Genomic DNA, 19,871 nt, shown 5'->3' with positions numbered 1-19,871 from the left:
GAACACAAAAACAGGTCGGAAAGATTATCAACTCCTTCCTCACTCAAACCTCGATCCATTCGGGGGCTAATGATGAAGTCATATACCCAGGGTAGGGTCACGGGCCTGTCCAAAGTACCCTCCCCAAGGACATCTTCAGAAGAAGCTACCTTCCAGTCGACTAAGAGGGATTCCACTCGACGGACTCGAAGGCACTCGACCATGAAGACTCACTCGACCACCAGGAGATCAAGAGCCACTCTGCATCCAAACGGTCTGTAATTAAGTAGTCTTTATGGCCATGATGACACTTTATGTAAGGGTTACTGGTAACGCCCATCTTTATGTACTTTAAACCCTGCATAACTGAGGGCCGGAGGGGTCTGGCAGACACTATATAAGCCACCCCCTCCTCAGTGTAAAGGGTTCGCACCCCTGTAACTCATACGCACATAATCCAGTCGACCGCCTCCGGGCTCCGAGACGTAGGGCTGTTACTTCCTCCGAGAAGGGCCTGAACTCGTAAATCCCTTGCGTATACAACTACTCCATAGCTAGGATCTTGCCTCTCCATACCTACCCCCATTCTACTGTCAGATTTAGAACCATGACACAAGGCACATTTGACAATTTACAGTCTTCATTGTCTAAGTTTCACTACAATTTTCACTGATAATACGCCTATATAAGTATAAGGAGGGTGTGCGGCGGAAACCTAGAACGGGGAAATCCCCTCGCCGACTCCGCATCGACCTCGACGACGGCGGCGGCGCGCTGGCTTCATTATTCCCCTCCCGAGGGCATGTTGAGTTTCCTCTTCCTTCCCCCTACCCTCCTTTAGTCCCTTGGTGAAAAGCTAGGCCTTTGGCCGGCCGGTGGCGGCGCACTTGCGACGTGGTCCTCCTTGAAAGCGTCGGCTTGGGGTAGAGTTGGGGTTGGAGTGCTGCTATATGTGGGTTGGTGGTGGTCGGTGCAATGCGTCCTCGGATGTCCGACGGCGGTGGAGGTGGGGAGATATGTGCCTTCGTACCCCTTCAGCGGTTGTTGCCCTGCTGCATTCGTGCTTGCCGGCCTATGAGCGGCATCCTCGTGCTAGATGTAGGGGAGATAGTGGTCTCCCCTCTGGCATTGACACGACTGGGCTATGGCAATGGTTTCTCCCTGCAAAGCTTGATTGTCCTCTTCACTGCTTGTTGGAGGTCTGCGGACTTCTCTATTCCCGCTGTTCTGGTCGGCATTGTGCTCTTCGACGTCATGGTTTTGTTTCCCATTATGTTGGCAGTTTCGCTCTTTGGCCAGCTTGTGTAGTTTCGGCCTTGGGCGATCTATGTGTGTAGTTTTTCAATCTTTTTTTTCCTCATGCGCAGCCGTTGTAATAATCTGCACTTTGTATCTTAGCCGGTTGATGGTCTCATTAGTTTGAAGTCAGGTTAAATGCATTTCATTTAAAGAAAACTCGGATAGAAACACATCATTTATTGCATTATAATCGACTACACACGCATCTTGCGGTGGATCGCACCATTATTCGCTTGTACTAGGCGAGGTCTATCGCAACGCCATTGTTACAATATTTAGAGAGCATTTATTTATTGCCCATCTTCTCGTACCATATAGACGATTGACTATGCGAACGGCCTCTGGTTATAGCAGTCCAGGTTGTTGTCATAGCTGACGCGGAGAAGGTCGCAGTAACGCTTGTAGAACCCGATCCGGTCGGCGACACGGGCGTCCTGCCCGCGCCCGCACTCGAGGCCACCGTTGATAATGTTGGTGATCACTCCGTACCCAGGCACCCTCCCCGCCGCCTGATCGGCGCCCGAGGGGCTCCACCGGCCTGTGATCACGTCGTGGCTGGAAGGTTTGGGTGACTGCGGCGTCATCCAGAACCATAGCGCCGTCTTAAACGACACAGTGGCGTCCGTGGCCACAAGGTCCGGGTTGTTTAGCAAGTCGGTGCCGATGGCCCGTCCCGCTGGCCCGTAGTTGTAGTTGTGTGAGATCTGGACGGGCCCGCGCCCGAAGACTTCTTGCCCGGCGCGCATGGCCACTGCGAGCTCGGCGTGCAGTAGTCGGAGGTGGCGCCACGCTCCTGGTTGAAGCAGTAGCCCCACGAGTAGGGGCCGTCGGGCGCTGTCGGCCACCCGCCGGTGGTCTCGTGGGAGGTCTGAGCGAGGAACGCGGCCACCTCGCGCTTCCTGACGTCGGCGCCACCCGTGGTCGCGAAGCCCGAGAACGAGTTGGCAGCGGCAACAAAGGCGCCGTAGTTGTAGAACCCCTTGGCCTGGCACGCCGCATCGTTGCGGTGCAGCAGCATCTGGTCGAAGAGCGACTGCGAGATAATGGAGGACACGCCGCCGCCGGAGGGGGTCGGTACCGGTACCGGGGTGCCGCCGCCGCCGCAGCCCTTGCACTGGCTCTGGCAGCCGTCGCCGCAGTAGTCGGAGCCGGAGCCGCAGAAGCCGAACTTGCTGCAGCAGAGGCAGTTGGGGCACGTCGCCCCGCCGGCCTGCGAGCCGCACTGCTCCGCTTGTGCAGACACGGCGAAGGCCGCGACCAGCATGGCCACCACCGCAACTCCTCTCATCTTGGGCAATGAAGCAGAGCCCGCTCAGCTGGTGCCTGGTGATTTAGTTACTAGCTAGTGTGTCACACTGCTCGTGTAGTGGTGTGTGTGTTTGCCAGAAGCTGGTGCAGTGCACGTCTTTATATAGCCAGCAAGCCACAGCAGACGTGCCCAACTTTCCACGAGTCCATGATCGCTCTACTTAGTCTAGCTACGCAATACAAGCAAGTTCGGCAGATCTCGAGAGCGATCTAGTACGTGTACTTTGTACGCATGTTCCGATCTCGTGTAAGCATGGAAAATGCCGGTGCTGGTGCACATGCCGGTGCACCGGACGTTGGTCGGGCTGGAAGTAAGCGTGGAAAATTCCTCTCAACTCAGCTTCGATGGCTCTCTGGGTCAGATTTTTCTCCCGCTTCCTGCGCGCATGCAAGCAAGCATGCATGCATACGTGCACCAGCTCAGCGTTGATGTGCGACCAAACTTTGATCGCCGCATTAATGGATGGACGGACGTGGAATTTTGATGGTGATGTCGCTTGCGTGCATGGAATTCCATTATCTTTCTACTCGTTTCTTTCTGTTAGCGACGCCCTGCCGACCAGGCAAACTATGTTGGAGACATATGAATAGTCTCCATATTACAACGCACATTTCACAGATTAAGAACAATTGAATTACACATCTTTCCAGGTTAAGACAGGATTATTGCAATTTCAAAGATTAACACAAATAAAATAGAATTGTAAACTAATGAATATCATCTTTCCAGGTTTTAAGAGAATGACTCTAACCTAATGGACCATAGATACATACGTGCGTACTTTCAGAAGTATCGAAACGAACGTAGCGGAGCAATGACAAGAAGGGTTCAAGCACATCCTTGGAGTCAACAAAGACATACTTCAGCAATCAGCACCTCTCTCATCACCCCTTCACTCTTGTAGACTCACGGTCAAGACGTGCATATATCACATACTAAGCACTCATTCTCTTTAACCCTATAGGATTCTTGAAAAATCATACTAATATGTTACTCCCTCCGTTCGGAATTACTTGTCACTGAAATGGATGTATTTAGACGTATTTTAGTTCTAGATACATCCATTTCCGAGACAAGTAATTCCGAACAGAGGGAGTACCTACTAACCATACGAAACTACCTATCTTGAAAATGATGAAGCCATCGGAAACCAACCATATTTCAAATCCAACCTATAGAACATGTTCTCTTACCATATTTACTAGCCTTTCTCCCAAGACGATGCAAGCTTGTGAGTGGTGGATATGCAACAATCGACCACTTTTAAATGCTCGCATGAGCTCCCCGACATGATTGTGACATATTTTCGTATAATGATCATATGAGCTGCTGAAGATGATTATGATATTGTGTCTTGATGGTTACTGAAATATTAATATCTTTAGATATAGTTACTTGATTTGATATTAATTTTGTTAGATGTGTGTTGGATCCTTATTCATGTCAGCAATCAAGGCATCGGTATTTCAATCTCTGGTACAATATGTGATGGTCATATACACCGAAACCGAATAGGCAATGGATCATCAACAATGATCTGGGATAAAAACTGGATGCCTAGTAGGGACAAAACAATTTATGAACAAGAGTGGGTGGGATTTGGGAGGGAATTACTTTATGAAGAACGTATTAACCTTTGCTCATAAGTTATTTTACCGTCTCTCAGCTAATATTAATGAACTAGAGAAGATACCAACACGTTGCTGCAGGAATTGGTGCAATTGTTTTATTGAGACTTGGCAGTATGAAACTTTAGTATTTTGATTAGTCATATGAGAATTGAAACTAAAGTACATATAATTTATTATATTTATTATTATATAGTCCTAAAATATATATTGAATTTAGTGACATGCATATTCTGTACTAAGTTTTTTTTCATGCATAGTGGCATTGTGAGTTGGCATAGTTACATGTTAAGATATTTGAGTTAGTGGGGACCAACTATTTAGGTATATAGGATATAGGATTCCCGCCAACCAAACAAGGTAATAAAGATATCTCTCAAATTCTCATGTGTAATACTCATTCGACACCAAACGGAGGGTTTAAAATAAAATGAAACTTTCCACATCTAATCTATCCACAAGTCCCTCCTCTAAATTCTTCTACCCCTTCCCAAAAATGTTTGGGTCACTTCTTTTGAGCTTATGTTTTTCTGTATCAGAAACATGCTTATGGAAAGTGGTGGAAATAACACCGGTAAGAAGAAACCTCGTGAAATTACTTTTCCTATTCTTCCAGCTTATGAAAATTTGGATTTTAACGGTGTTAAGCTTTGCAAAGCCTCTAATATCCCTTGACTTCAATTATGTCTTGATTTATATATAATATAGTAGAAATTTATTGTTGTTACAATGCATAAATGAGCAAAAAAGAGAAGCTCAAACATCATTTATATCCATCATTAGTGCATTTCGTGTTATGTTTTTCTTAGCTTTTTTGCGTCATAGACGTGTGATCTTTTGTATTTTCCACGTTTGTGCGCACCTTTTTGTCAGATTTCACCAGGATCCCAAGGAATCAGGGGATTTGGAGCATTGAATGAAAACACCTATGTTTTTGTGCAAAATATGCTAATTTGACATCATAAAAGCCTGCCATATGAAGATATAAGCACATGGGAAGAAACCAGGATGTGTTCTCCATCAAAAGGCACCACCTCGCCATACCTTCAGTCACGGAGTTCACGCCATCAACCATCATCATTAGTATGATCATCCACATCCTAAACATCAACTCCTCCATTAATCTCGTTGTAATCGCAAACCTAATGTGAATTTATACGAGTATCACATTAATCATTTATATTTTATTGCCATGAACACCTTGGTGATGTCTTGTGTCTGAAAAATCATGGATGTCGCCTAGAGAGGGGTGAATAGGCGCTTTAAAATAATTGATGCATGAGACTCAGTGAGTTTGATGAGCTCACTCTTAATGACCCTTGAGCCATTTTCGAGGTGCTCAGAGTCCTCAAGGAGTCTAGCATGTGCAACTTCAAGCTTCTCATTTTTAGTTTTGAAATCATTGGCCACTTCAAGAGCCCTATCATGGGATTCCTTTATTCTAGATAGTTCTAGAGCAAAAGTCTCCTCAAGAGATTCCATGGTGGTTTGTTCAAGTTCAAGAGCTTGAGAGAGGTCCGTGATCTCACTAGCATAATCACGCTCATGGCCTTCCATTTTATCAATGGTGACCTCATGCTCCTCGAGATGAGATTCCAACTCCTGAATGTATTTCTTGCTCTTAATGACAATAGACATGATTTCCATGAAGTTGGAACGAGCAATTTTATTCTTATGAAGAGCTTTAAAAATCATTTCCCCCTTAATTTTTTAAGGAGGTAACATTATCATTCTCTTCATCATTATCAATATCATCATCATTCTTATCATCATCAACATCATCATCACAAGATATATTGGGATTCGAAGTAGGAGATACCTTCAAAGCCTTAGCCATAAGGCAAAAGTGAGAAGCAATAGATGATGTTGTAAGATCCCTTTAAGCAACATTCAAGACCACATCTTGTTCCATGGAGTGTTGGGTTTCCTCTACATTGTTAGCACAACAACTCAAGGAAATACATGCATTTTTATCATGGAAACAAGATATAGCAAGCATATCATCATGAGATTTAGTCAATCCATTTCTACATATTATGCAAGGACTATCAACACAAGCATGAAACATGTAGGATGCTCGAAGTGTCAAAGTCCAAAGATGAAGCATTGCAATAAGATAGTGATGAAGAATCGTCAACAATAAGCCCACTATCACTCACCATATCATCACCTTGTGTCAATCCACATGTAGGTGAAGTAGAAGAAGTTGAGAACACAACACGGCTGGAGGTGGAGGGAGAACAATCATCCCCACAAATCTTGGACACACCATATTTATCTTGTAGCTTTGTCCACAACTCATGAGCATCCCGAAACGGCATGCGTTGAAATATAACTACATTCCTCAAAGCATCGAAAAACACATTATAATCTTGAGCGTTGAGATAAGAGTTTTTCTCATCCTCTAAAGATAATCTTAGAGAATCCTTTGGAGGAGAAAACCCCATATCTACAATTCGCTCTAAATTTGGGTCCATGACCCTAAAGAGATTAAGCATGCGAATAACCCAAACATCAAAATATGTGCCATCAAAACTAAGAGTATCAGAGAATCCTAATCCCCTAGTCGACATCTTTACTCTCTAGGCAGTTAAGACAAACAAAGAGCAAAGAGGCTTTGATACCAAGTGAAAGATCGTGGATGTCGCTTAGAGGGGGGAGGGTGAATAGGCACTTTAAAATAATCACGGTTTAGGCTTGAACAAATGTGGAATAAAACCAGTGTTTAATTTGTCAAGCAGAAAACCTAAAACGACTAGGCTCACCTATGTGCACCAACAACTTATGCTAAGCAAGATAGACAACTAAGTGATAGCAAGATATATGACATGAAACAATATGGCTATCACAAAGTAAAGTGCATAAGTAAAGGGCTCGGGTACGAGATAACCGAGGCACACAGAGACGATGATGTATCCCGAAGTTCACACCCTTGCGGATGCTAATCTCGGTGTGGAGCGGTGTGGAGGCACAATGGTCCCCAAAATGCCACTAGGGCCACCGTAATCTCCTCACGCCCTCGCACAATGCAAGATGTCGTGATTCCACTAAGGGACCCTTGAGGGCGGTCACCAAACCCGTACAACTGGCAACCCTTGGGGGCAGTCACCCTCGTACACTTTGGCAACCCTTAGGGCGGTCACCGGAACCCGTACAAATTGCTTGGGGCAATCTCCACAACCTAATTGGAGACCTTGACACTTGCCTGGAGCTTTACACCATAATGATTGAGCTTTGAAGCACCACCAACTGTCTAGAGCGCCCAAGCACCCAAGAGGAGCAAGCTCTAGGGTACCAAGAACCCAAGAGTAATAAGCTTCTCAAACTTCACTTCCACGTATCACCATGGAGAACTCAAACCGACGCAACTAATGCAATGGCAAGGGCACACGGAGTGCCCAAGTCCTTCTCTCCCAAATCCCACCAAAGCAACTAATGCTAGGGACGAAGTGATGGAAATATGCCCTAGAGGCAATAATAAAATGGTTATTATTATATTTCCTAAATCATGATAAAGGTTTATTATTCATGCTAGAATTGTTTGATCGGAAACTTAAATACATGTGTGGATACATAAACAAATACTGTGTCCCTAGTGAGCCTCTACTAGACTAGCTCGTTGATCAAAGATGGTTAAGGTTTCCTAACCATAGATGTGTGTTGTCATTTGATAACGAGATCACATCATTAGGAGAATGATGTGATGGACAAGACCCATTCGTTAGCTTAGTATAATGATCGTTCAGTTTATTGCTATTGCTTTCTTCATCTCAAATACATATTCCTTTGACTATGAGATTATGCAACTCCCGGATACCAAAGGAATACCTTGTGTGCTATCAAACATCACAACGTAACTGGATGATCATAAAGATGCTCTACAGGTATCTCCGAAGGTATTTGTTGAGTTGGCATAGATCGAGATTAGGATTTGTCACTCCGAGTATCTGAGAGGTAGCTCTGGGCCCTCTCGGTAATACACATCATAAGCTTGCAAGCAAATGACTAAGGAGTTAGTCATGATGTGATGTATTACGGAACGAGTAAAGAGACTTGTTGGTAACGAGATTAAACTAGGTATGAAGATACCGATGATCGAATCTCGGGCAAGTAACATACCCATGGACAAAGGGAATTACGTATGTCGTCATAACAGTTCGACCGATAAAGATCTTCATAAAATATGTAGGAGACACTATGGGCATCCAGGTTCTGTTATTGGTTATTGACCAGAGAGGTGTCTCGGTCATGTCTACAGAGTTCTTGAACCCGTAGGGTCCGCAGGCTTAACGTTCGATGAAGATATAGTATTATATGACTGATGTGATTTGGTGACCAAATGTTGTTCGGAGTCCCGGATGAGATCACGGAAATGAAGAGGAGTCTAGAAATGGTCGAGAGGTAAAGATTGATATATATATGACGATGGTATTCGGACACCAGAAGTGTTTTGGGGGGTACCAGATACTTATCGGGTCACCAGAAGGGTTTCCGGGCACCCCCGACAAAAAATATGGGCCTTATGGGCCAAGAAGGGAAACACACCATCCACAAGGGGTTGGTGCACCCCCATATAGGATGGCCTAAGGAGGAGAAGGAAAGGGGAGAAGGGAAAGGAAAGTGCGGATTAGGATTCCCACTTCCTTCCCTCTCCCCCCCTTTCCTTCCCCCTTGGGGAAACATGGCAGGGGGCGCAAGGCAAGGCAGGGCCCCTAAGGGGCCGGCGGCCAGCCCTAGGGCGCGCCCTGGCCTCTCCCCTTCCCTCCCACCTATATATATGTGGGAGGGGGGGCGCCTAGCACACAATAGATCAATTGATAGCCGTGTGCGGCGCCCCCCTTCACCGCTTACACCCCGGTCATATTTTCGTAGTGCCTAGGCGAAGCCCTGCGGAGATCACTTCACCATCACCGTCACCACACCATCATGCTGAAGGAACTCATCTACTACCTCTCCATCTTGCTGGATCAACAACGCGGAGGACGTCACCGAGCTGAACGTGTGCTGAACGCGAAGGTGACGTACGTTTGGTACTAGATCAGTTGGATCGCAAGGAAAGTTTGACTACATCAACTGCGTTGTGAAATGCTTCCGCTTACGGTCTATGAGGGTACGTAGACACACTCTCCCCTCTCGTTGCTATGCATCTCCTAGATAGATCTTGCGTGTGCATAGATTTTTTTGTTTTCCATGCAACGTTTCCCAACAGTGGCATCAGAGCCAGGTCTATGCGTAGAGGATATACCCGAGTAGAACACAAAGAGTTGCGGGCGGTGATAGTCATACTACTTACCACCAACGTCTTATTTTTATTCGGCGGTATTGTGGGATGAAGCGGCACGGACCAACCTTACATGTCCACGCACATGAGACCGGTTCCACCGATAGACATGCAACTAGTTTTGCATAAAGGTGGCTGGCGGGTGTCTGTTTCTCCTACTTTAGTTGAATTGAATTTGACTATGGTCGGTCCTTGAAAAAGGTTAAAACAGCAAACGTGATGAAACATCGTTGTGGTTTTTGCGTAGGTAAGAACAGTTCTTGCTAGAAGCCCGTAGCAGCCACGTAAAACTTGCAACAACAAAGTAGAGGATGTCTAACTTGTTTTTGCAGGGCATGTTGTGATGTGATATGGTCAAGATATGATGTGATATATGTTGATGTATGAGATTATCATGTTTTGTAGTATCGACAACCGGCAGCAACCTTAGGGTTGTCTCTTTATTGTATGAAGTGCAAGCGCCATGTAATTGCTTTACTTTATCACTATGCGTTAGCGCTAGTTGTAGAAGCAGTAGTTGGCGTGACGACTTTGACGCAATGACGCTATGATGGAGATCAAGGTGTCAAGCCGGTGATGATGGAGATCATGATGATGCTTTGGAGATGGAGATCAAAAGCACAAGATGATGGCCATATCATGTCACATATTTTGATTGCATGTGATGTTTATCTTTTATGCATCTTATTTTGCTTAGATGGCGGTAGCATTATAAGATGATCCCTTCACCTAATTTCAAGAAAAAGTGTTCTCCCTGAGTATGCATCATTGTTACAGTTCGTTATTTCAAGACACCACGTGATGATCGGGTGTGATAGACACTACGTTCACATACAACGGGTGTAAGACAGTTTTGCCAATGCAGAATACTTGGGTTAAACTTGACGGGCCTAGCATGTACAGACATGGTCTCAGAACACTAGAGACCGAAAGTTCGAACGTGAGTCATATAGTAGATATGATCAACATAGAGATGTCCAACATTGATGACTACCCCATCTCACGTGATGATCGTACATGGGTTAGTTGATTTGGATCACGTATCACTTATATGACTTGAGAGATGTCTATTTAAGTGGGAGTTCATTAGTAATTTGATTAATTGAACTTAATTTATCATGAACTTAGTCTTGATAGTTTTGCATATCTACGTTGTAGATCAATAGCTCGCGATATAGCTCGTTTTTTTTGATATGTTGCTAGAGAAAACTAAGTTGAAAAATGATAGTAGCAATGATGCAGACTGGGTCCGTGATCTGAGGGTTATCGTCATTGATGCACAGAAGAATTATGTCCTTAATGCACCGCTAGGTGACAGACCTATTGCAGGAGCAGATCCATACGTTATGAACATTTGGCAAGCTCGATATGATGACTACTTGATAGTTTAGGGCGCCATGCTTTACGGCTTAGAACCGGGACTTCAAAAATGTTTTGAGCGCCACGGAGCATATGAGATGTTCCAAGAGTTGAAATTGGTATTTCAGACTCATGCCCGTGTCGAGAGGTATGAGACCTCTGACAAGTACTTTGCCTACAAGATGGAGGAGAATAGCTCAACCAATGAGCATGTGCTCAGAATGTTTGGGTACTACAATCGCTTGAATCAAGTGGGAGTTAATCTTCCAGATAAGATAGTGATTAAAAGAGTTCTCTAGTCACTATCACCAAGCTATGAGAACTTTGTGATGAACTATAATATGCAATGGATGAGGAAGACGATTCCCGAGCTCTTCGCGATGTTGAAATCGGCAAAAGTAGAAATCAACAAAGAGCATCAAGTGTTGATGGTTAACAAGACCACTAGTTTCAAGAAAAGGGCAAGGGAAAGAAAGGGAACTTCGAGAAGAATGGCAAGCAAGTTGCCACTCCCGTGAAGACCCCCAGAGCAGGACCCAAGCCTGAAACTGAGTGCTTCTACTGTGAAGGAAATGGTCACTAGAAGTGGAACTGCTCTAAATACTTGGCGGATAAGAAGGATGGAAAAGTGAACAAAGGTATATTTGATATACATGTTATTGATGTGTATTTTACTAGTGTTCTTAGTAACCCTTAGGTATTTGATACCGGTTCAGTTGCTAAGATTAGTAACTCGAAACAGGAGTTGCAGAGACTAGTTAAAAGCGAGGTGACGATGTGTGTTGGAAATGATTCCAAGGTTGATATGATCACCATCACACACTCCCTCTACCATCGGGATTAGTGTTGAACCTAAATAAATGTTATTTGGTGTTTGCATTGAGCATGAATATGATTAGATCATGTTTATTTCAATACGTTTATTCATTTAAGTCAGAGAATAATTGTTGTTCTGTTTACATGAATAAAACCTTCTATGATCATACACCCAATGTGAATGGTTTATTGAATCTCGATCGTAGTGATACACATATTCATAATATTGATGCCAAAAGATGAAAAATTGATAATGATAGTGTAATATACTTGTGGCACTGCCGTTTAGGTCATATTAGTGTAAAGCGCATGAAGAAACTCCATGCAGATAGACTTTGGGAATCACTTGATTATGAATCATTTGATGCTTGCAACAATGCCTCATGGGCAAGATGACTAAAACACCATTCTCCGGAACAATGGAGCAAGCTAATAACTTAATACATACCGATTGTATGCGGTCCGATGAGTGTTGAAGCACACGGCGTGTATCGTTATTTTCTGACCTTCACAGATGGTTTGAGTAGGTATGGGTATATCTACTTGATGAAACACAAGTCTGAATTTTTTAGAAAAGTTCAAAGAATTTCAGAGTGAAGTGGAGAATCATCGTAACGAGAAAAATAAAGTTTCTATGATATGATCGCGGAGGTGAATATTTGAGTTACGAGTTTGGCCTTCATTTAAACCAATGTGGAATTGGTTCATCATTCACGTCACCTGTAACACCACATCGTAATGATGTGTCCGAACGTTGTAACCGCACTTTATTAGATATGGTGCGATCTATGATGTCTCTTACCGATTTACCACTATCGTTTTGGAGTTATGCATTAGAGACAGCCGCATTCACGTTAAATAGGGCACCATCTAAATCCGTTGAGATGACACTGTGTGAAGTATGGTTTGGCAAGAAACCTAAGATGTCGTTTCTTAAAATTTGGGGTTGCGACACTTATGTCAAAAAGGCTTCAGCCTGATAAGCTCGAACCCAAATCAGAGAAGTGCGTCTTCATAGGATACTCTAAGGAAACAATTGGGTATACCTTCTACCACAGATCTGAAGGCAAGATCTTTTTTGCCGAGAATGGAACATTTCTAGAGAAGGGGTTTCTCTCGAAAGTAGTGAGTGGGAGGAAAGTAGAACTTGATGAGGTAATTGTACCTTCTCTCGAATTAGAAGGTAACACATCACAGAAAACCGTTCCAGTGATGCCTACACCAACTAGAGAGGAAGCAAATGATAATGATCATGAAACTTCAGACCAAGTTGTTGATGAATCTCGTAGGTCCGCCGGAGCACGATCCGCACCAAAGTGGTACGGTAATTGTCGGCGATATACGCCGCGGTGTAACCCACCGGATGTATGACCCGACTGGAGCTTGGAGACTCACCGACAACCCGCCCGGACCTGGCGGTTTACGGGTAACCTGCCTGAACATTGCAACTCACTAGTGACCCGGCGGGCGGGTCAGACGGACGACAAGGCCCAAGTCCCAGTAGCCTGGTTCATGTGATGGTGGGCCGGCTTAAGAGGAAAGGCGTGAAGAATATTTCCCTTACAAGGAATCAAGACCCGGACTTGTATCGGATTGTATTAGAAGATAGACTAGTCCTAATTCTGGTAGGACTCCACATGTAACCCACCCCTCCAACTTATATAACGAGGGGTAGGGCACCCCAAGAAGGGGCGAAGTAATCTCAAAGGCTAGATACAACAAAAGGGGAGACGACTTATACAACAACTCTCTCATGAGCATAATGAGACCTAGCCACAAACAACATGTAGGGCTATTACCGGATGATGTTTCTCGGGGCCCGATGCTGTCTAAACCCTTGTCTTGTGTGTTAACCCACCTCGCGTCTTTCGATTCCAATCAACCCCATTTAGGCTACTACCTAGTTGCATTGGCCTCACGACAAGTCCTCACAGTAGGACATATGCCGTGACAAATCCACGACATTTGGCCCACACCGTGGGGCCTGCGCACGATGGTGTTGAGTTCTTGGAGGGATCTCACTCAGGGATTGAGAAGTCCGCAATTTTGCCGGTAAAGAAGAGCCGGTTTGAAAAGATCTACATCAGAATATAGGGTTGCATTGCGTGCCGTGGCACATACTTACGATCTGGTGATCCGACCTCAGGTCAATTTTTGGAGCGTATTCTTGAGGCTAGGGAGTTTTTTGCTACAGATCCGATCTGTACCGACGACTTGTGGTCAGATCGAAAACAACAGTGCCAATCCACCAAACCCTACTGATTCGTGCATACAACGATGGGTGCACGTAAGGAAAAGCTGCGATTGTTCCAGACATCAAGAGAATAGGAATTGGATTTGGCCTCAAAACTGGCCACAACCTGGAAGACACGAACGTGAATAGTCAAACCAACAACAGAGACCAGAACGAGGACGTGGGACGGGAGTTGGGTTCAGATGCTGCTGTTGTGGTCTCATTTCGCGCCGCCCTTGCACGGACCTTGCGTCAAGTCACCGGCCGCCTCCGTTGTCATAGCCACAGGCCCTGCCTCATCGACCTCGCGTCTCCGCTCTAAATCATTGAGCCGCCTCCGCCGAGTCACTGGTCCAGCTGCCGCATTAGGGCTGCTACCTTGCCAGCCTCGCTGGTGCGCTGATTTGCCCCGGCCTCGCACCCTTTGCAAGCTGCCGCCACTGTCCCTGAACCCAGTCGCTGCCGCCCTTTGAGCATCGCTGCTTTTTCTTTTTCCAAGCCACTGTTGCTACTGATACTCCAGTCTAAAAAAATCAGGCTATGGTATTGTCTGCATGAAAGGAATGGTGTGGCTAGCCGGAATCGGTCAAATAAAGTTGACCAATGCACTACTAGCTAGCTTTGGAGTAAAACTAGTTCTTGCTTGGTGATCGTTTGAGATGCTGCACGCCAGTTTTCATGGAGGTCATCTCCGAGCCGCCTTTGCTTATGCTGGACTCTGCCGCGGTGGTGCACGGCCCCGCCTTTGAGCTACCCGACCTGCCTCCGCTCAACAATAGGTTCACTCACTCACTGCCGTGGCCTGTCTCGAGCCGCCTTGCCGGTTCATTTCTTCTACTATAAACCGCCGTCGTCGCTTGCAAACCGCCGCTTTCGTCGCGGCCTACCTTGATGGCCTGTTGGCTCCGCTGCCGAGACTGGTGAGCCGCTGCCTCCATGGCCTTGAGCCTTCGTTGCTCCGAGCCGCCTGCTGCAGCTGCCACGGCCTCTCCGCAAGCCGGCGCTTTGACTGCCCTCTCCAAATTACAATGCGTGTGTGTTGACCCAGCCGCCGTTGTTGCCGTGCCACCTCTTCCTCAGCCCGCTTCTGCTGTGCGTCGCTGCCGTGCCAAATCGCCACTCCTGCCTTGAGCATTGCCTGTGCTGTACCGTGTTGATCTACTGATTTTTGTGCGGCATTGCAAAGTCGTCAAAGATCAGGTCCTGAGGTTGCAAGTGAAAGTTCAAATCATCAAGGCGTCTGCTGTGCTGCTACTCTCCACGTTGTCATGAAAGCATTGTTTATTTGTGATGATTGCCTCAAGACTAGAGGAGAAGATTCCTCGTGACGATCTGGTGCAATCAACCAAAGATGAGCATGCAATATTAAAAATAATGATGGAGAACTAAGGCTGGGACTACCTTGGTTGATTAAGCAGGACACCCAAGTGCTGCTCCTGGTGGTCGATGAAAAGAGAGAGTGCTAGATGATATACAATAAATTCATCGGAGACCGGAGTCTGCGAGAATGAGGGACATGGCCCATTTAAAACTGGGTCAAATTGCTATGCAGTCACTTTGTTCGAAAGACATATCAGCTGATAGTCATCTTATCTAAAAGTATTTGTCTGCGAACAATTATTTTGGTCTGTATACTTTTATGTGCAAAACAATGATTCATTCTAAAAGTGGTGCCATGCTGTGTCTATGAAGTATGCGTTAGCATCATCATGCGTCGGTGTCAGCGCCGCTTGTTGTTGAACGGCCTACCGCGCCTGTGATTGACTCGCCCGTCCACAACGCCGCGGCTGGCTCATCTGTCTGCTCCCGTGGCGGACTTGGCCGTGATTGATTTCAACTTCACCGTGGTGATCATGAATTCTGTGGTGGATAATTTCTGGCCTAACATATCAGGTGAAATCCATCCAGTATATTTTTACATATTGCTTTCTTTAAAAGAGCAATTACTCTGGCTTGTAAGTTCTTTAATGCAGGACAAGTTGACTACTGCAAAAGGGACCGTTATATCACTGGGCTGTTGAATGACTCATACCGGAGTATGTAACAGTCAAATATGGAGAATCTTAAGCCAACTCCTCGAGTCCTCTTAAGACTCGGGGGCTACATGGACATGGCTCAGTAAATGTTGCCAGTTTAAGCATATTTAAGAACCCCGGGTCATTGGAAGGAAGATAACCCGGTCCCGGAGGCTACTGCCATATTGATGAAAATTTAAAGGTCGTCAGAAAATTTCCGGCTTAAAATGAAGGATTCCGGTTTAAAATCCAACTCAAGGGAAATCTTTCTCTCATAAAGCTTTGAAGCTCTCAATATCCGGTTTAAAATTCCGGGCCAAAAAGAATCCATCTCTCGCAAGTTCGAGTTCTCAGGAAAAATTAAAGGTTGCCAAAGAGAGCTTGCTGCCATGATGCGCGGTTCAAACATGGGCATCCTGTCTTATTGGCTTATCATATTATTGATCACATGGGGGCTTCCTGCTCATTGAGCATAGCTATGCTTACCCTCTTGGTCCGGCTTACACGCCTTGTTACAAATTGCATGGAGCTTCATGCTCATTAAGCATAGCTGTGCTTACCCTTTTGATCCGGCTTACATGCCTTGTTAAAAATTACTTGGGGGCTTCCTGCTCATTGAGCATAGCTATGCCTACCCTACTGATCCGACTTGTACGCCTTGATTGCAAATAACTTGGGGTTTTCTGCCCAAGTTGAATTGTTACCCAAGAGAACTTGCTATGATGTGCAGTTCAAACATAGGTAACCTGCCTTGATGGCTTGTTAAAAATTACTTGGGGGCTTCCTGCTCACTGAGCATAGCTATGACTACCCTATTGGTCCGACGTATACGCATGGATTGAAAAAAAAATACTTGGGGGCTTCTTGTTTAATGAAACAGAGCTTTATTTTTCCCTTGTAATAGGCTTGGATGCCAGGTATATCCACCAAAAATCCGGGTTATCCTGCCTTTGTATGCTTGCCACTCCGACCAGGTAATCCTGGAATGACTCGCCGTACTCTTGGATAGTCAATCTTATAAAGGACCCTGAACTTGTCCAAATTAAAATGACGATTGGTCATGTGAGGCCCGACTTACATGTTTGAATGAAGGATTAACTTAGTGGCTGTGCGGCCCTTGAATAACACTTGATATTGAGGCTTGGCAGCTTATGGAAGCCTTGTTTTTTCTGACTTGTTATTATTTTGAACACTTTTTTTAGTTCATCGTTTATACCATATTGATATATGGTTTGAAATTGATTCAAGCCACGTTGCCTTGATCCTTATGTTTCATATTTGAATCTATCCAGAGTTTTGATAACCCGGCCTGGCTTTGGACGATAAGTCACCAGTGTGCTTTGATTATGTGCTTAGAGTTCTGCGCTCTAAGTCTTTGGGATGTTACCGTTGCTGCATGTGGCATTATAAGCTGATAGTATGAATAAATTGCACAGGGCGCTGCGCTCTAAATCTTTGGGCTATTACCCTTACTACATATGGCGTGGTAAGCCGGCAGTATGAACTGATTTCATAGGCCATGTACACTTGATTATATGACTCATCATTGAGCATCTTTGGGTTTGATAACCCACCCTGATAGTAGACTTTAAGTCGCCAGGACATTTTGCCTTGAGCAATCAAAATTATGATATTTCATGACTCCGGGTTGATACTGGCTCCAGATTATAATTATCAAGGCATCACCATGGTATTAATCTACAGGTATGTCTTTCAATATTGGTATATTTTGGGTTTGGTAAACCGCCCTGGCTTTGGAAGTCGCCAATATACTTTGATTGCGCAAGTGGAATTATGCGCTTATGAATACTTGGGATGTGGCGATATAAGCCGGCAATTTGAGCCAATTTTCCAGGTATGGTTTTAAATCGTTGGATGAATATGTGAGGTTTGATAACCTGCCCTAGTTTTGGATGTTAAGTCGCCAGTATATTTTGGATTGCGCCATTGGGATCATGCGCTTATAAATCATTGGATTGTTACCCTCACTGGACATGGTGATGTAAGCCAGCAGTATAAATCAATCCTACAGGTATGTTTTCCTGGTTATATGAATATGCGAGGTTTGATAACCCCCTGGCTTTTGACTTTAAGTCACCAGTATGTTTAGGCTTGAATGGCATTAACTCTAGTCTTTTCTATAATTGCATAAGACTATATTGGGTTGTTATCCGCCCTGGCTTTTGACGATAAGTCACCAGGGCATATGTTCTTTAAAACTTTGTGCAGAACATGTAGAGCTATGGCTTACATAAATGATTAAGTTCAAGCCCATCATCAAAATTGATGTTTCAAAATGATGTTTTCAGTTCTTGATTGTTAAAGGCTATAAGCCGCCGGGTTACAAAAATCCCGGGTTACAATGGATGCATATTAAGTTATCATCGGCCAAGAGTCGCCGGGTATTTAAACTCTGAATTTACTTGTCAACTGATAAGGTATTCAAATCTTTAATAGCCAAAATTGGCTAGATTTTCATGATGATATTGAATTATTTGGGTTTTCATACCAAATTATATTATTCAAATCTTGAATAGCCAACATGGCTGGATTTTTTATTATGGTTATCAATAACCAGTATTATGATTGAGGTTTTCAAAGTTGCTTCACTGCAATGGCTATTATTTCTTTGTCAATGGATATGATTTATTTTGCAATGGAAGGAATAGTCCCGAGTCGCTGCAGGCTTACGACTCGGCACTTGGGGGCTACGTTATTCAGATTGAGATTACATCAAATACGCAAGTCCCATGTCACTGCCAGCATGCACCATGGCACTTGGGGGCTAATGCAAGGTCATTCTTAACTCGCCTTATTGAAGACCCGACCCATCACATAGTGATGAGCCGGCCCTTGGGGGTTACACATTGCTGTCAAGTCTACATGATCATATCTACAAAGTCCCTACTCATTATTGCATAATGACCCGACCCTTGGAGGCTACACTGGTTGAAGTTTTTATGAGCATAAGGCAATTACAAGTCCCAGGTTGCTGCAAGCATGACAACCCGGCACTTGGGGGCTACATATATGGAATATTCAGTTTATGACTAGTGACTGAGATGAACAACCCACATTTCTTCAAGGTTGTGACATTTACATTGAAGCAAGTCTTAAGCTGTTACTACACCCCCTTAAGACTTGGGGGCTACAAGTGATATGCATATAAGGGAGGTATGTTTTCAAGCTTGATGTTAGCAACAATTATGACCCGGTTCTATCAATATTTACAAACCGACAATCTTGGCAATCATAACTCGGCAAGCTCTACATCTTTAAGCCGGCTAAAAATCAGCCAATGTCAGCAAATTGATTATGAAGCTGGCCTATTGACCCGGATTTTTCAGAAAAGTACCAAGATTTTTTGCATTGGCAAAGTTTGAACATATCTGCTAAAGGAGATTTGCTATGAGATCATGGACATGCATTCAGGAGGAAATGACTAGGACTTAAGGATGATCAGGTGCCGGTTCAGGAAAACTTTTAACCCGGAGCACAACCTGTCAAATTTGTTCTTGTGTTTATTTTGCAGCATAAGTTTACCATGGATAAATCCAAGTTAAACTGGGGGCTAATGTCAGGGATATACCCCGCGGTGTAACCCGCCGGATGTATGACCCGATTGGAGCTTGGCGACTCACTGACAACCCGCCCGGACCTGGCGGTTTACGGGTAACCCGCTTGAACAATGCAACTCACTGGTGACCCGTCGGGCGGGTCAGATGGACGACAAGGCCCAAGGCCCAGTAGGCTGGTTCATGTGATTGTGGGTCGGCTTAAGAGGAAAGGCGTGAAGAATATTTCCCTTACAAGGAATCAAGACCCGGACTTGTATCCACCTTGTATTAGAAGATAGACTAGTCCTAATCCTGGTAGGACTCCACATGTAACCCACCCCTCCAACTTATATAAGGAGGGGCAGGGCACCCCAAGAAGGGGCGAAGTAATCTCG

General features: G+C 44.9%; 1 pseudogene; it reads right to left on the bottom strand.

Annotated features, from left to right (window-relative positions):
• Positions 1–1,437: 1,437 nt before the first annotated feature.
• LOC119276697 lies at positions 1,438–2,644 on the bottom strand (annotated as a pseudogene).
• Between the last annotated feature and the right edge of the window lie 17,227 nt (positions 2,645–19,871).

Source organism: Triticum dicoccoides, chromosome 3B (assembly GCF_002162155.2).
Source record: "Triticum dicoccoides isolate Atlit2015 ecotype Zavitan chromosome 3B, WEW_v2.0, whole genome shotgun sequence".
Taxonomy (NCBI): Eukaryota; Viridiplantae; Streptophyta; class Magnoliopsida; order Poales; family Poaceae; genus Triticum; species Triticum dicoccoides.
This window is presented reverse-complemented; position numbering and strand designations above follow the sequence as displayed.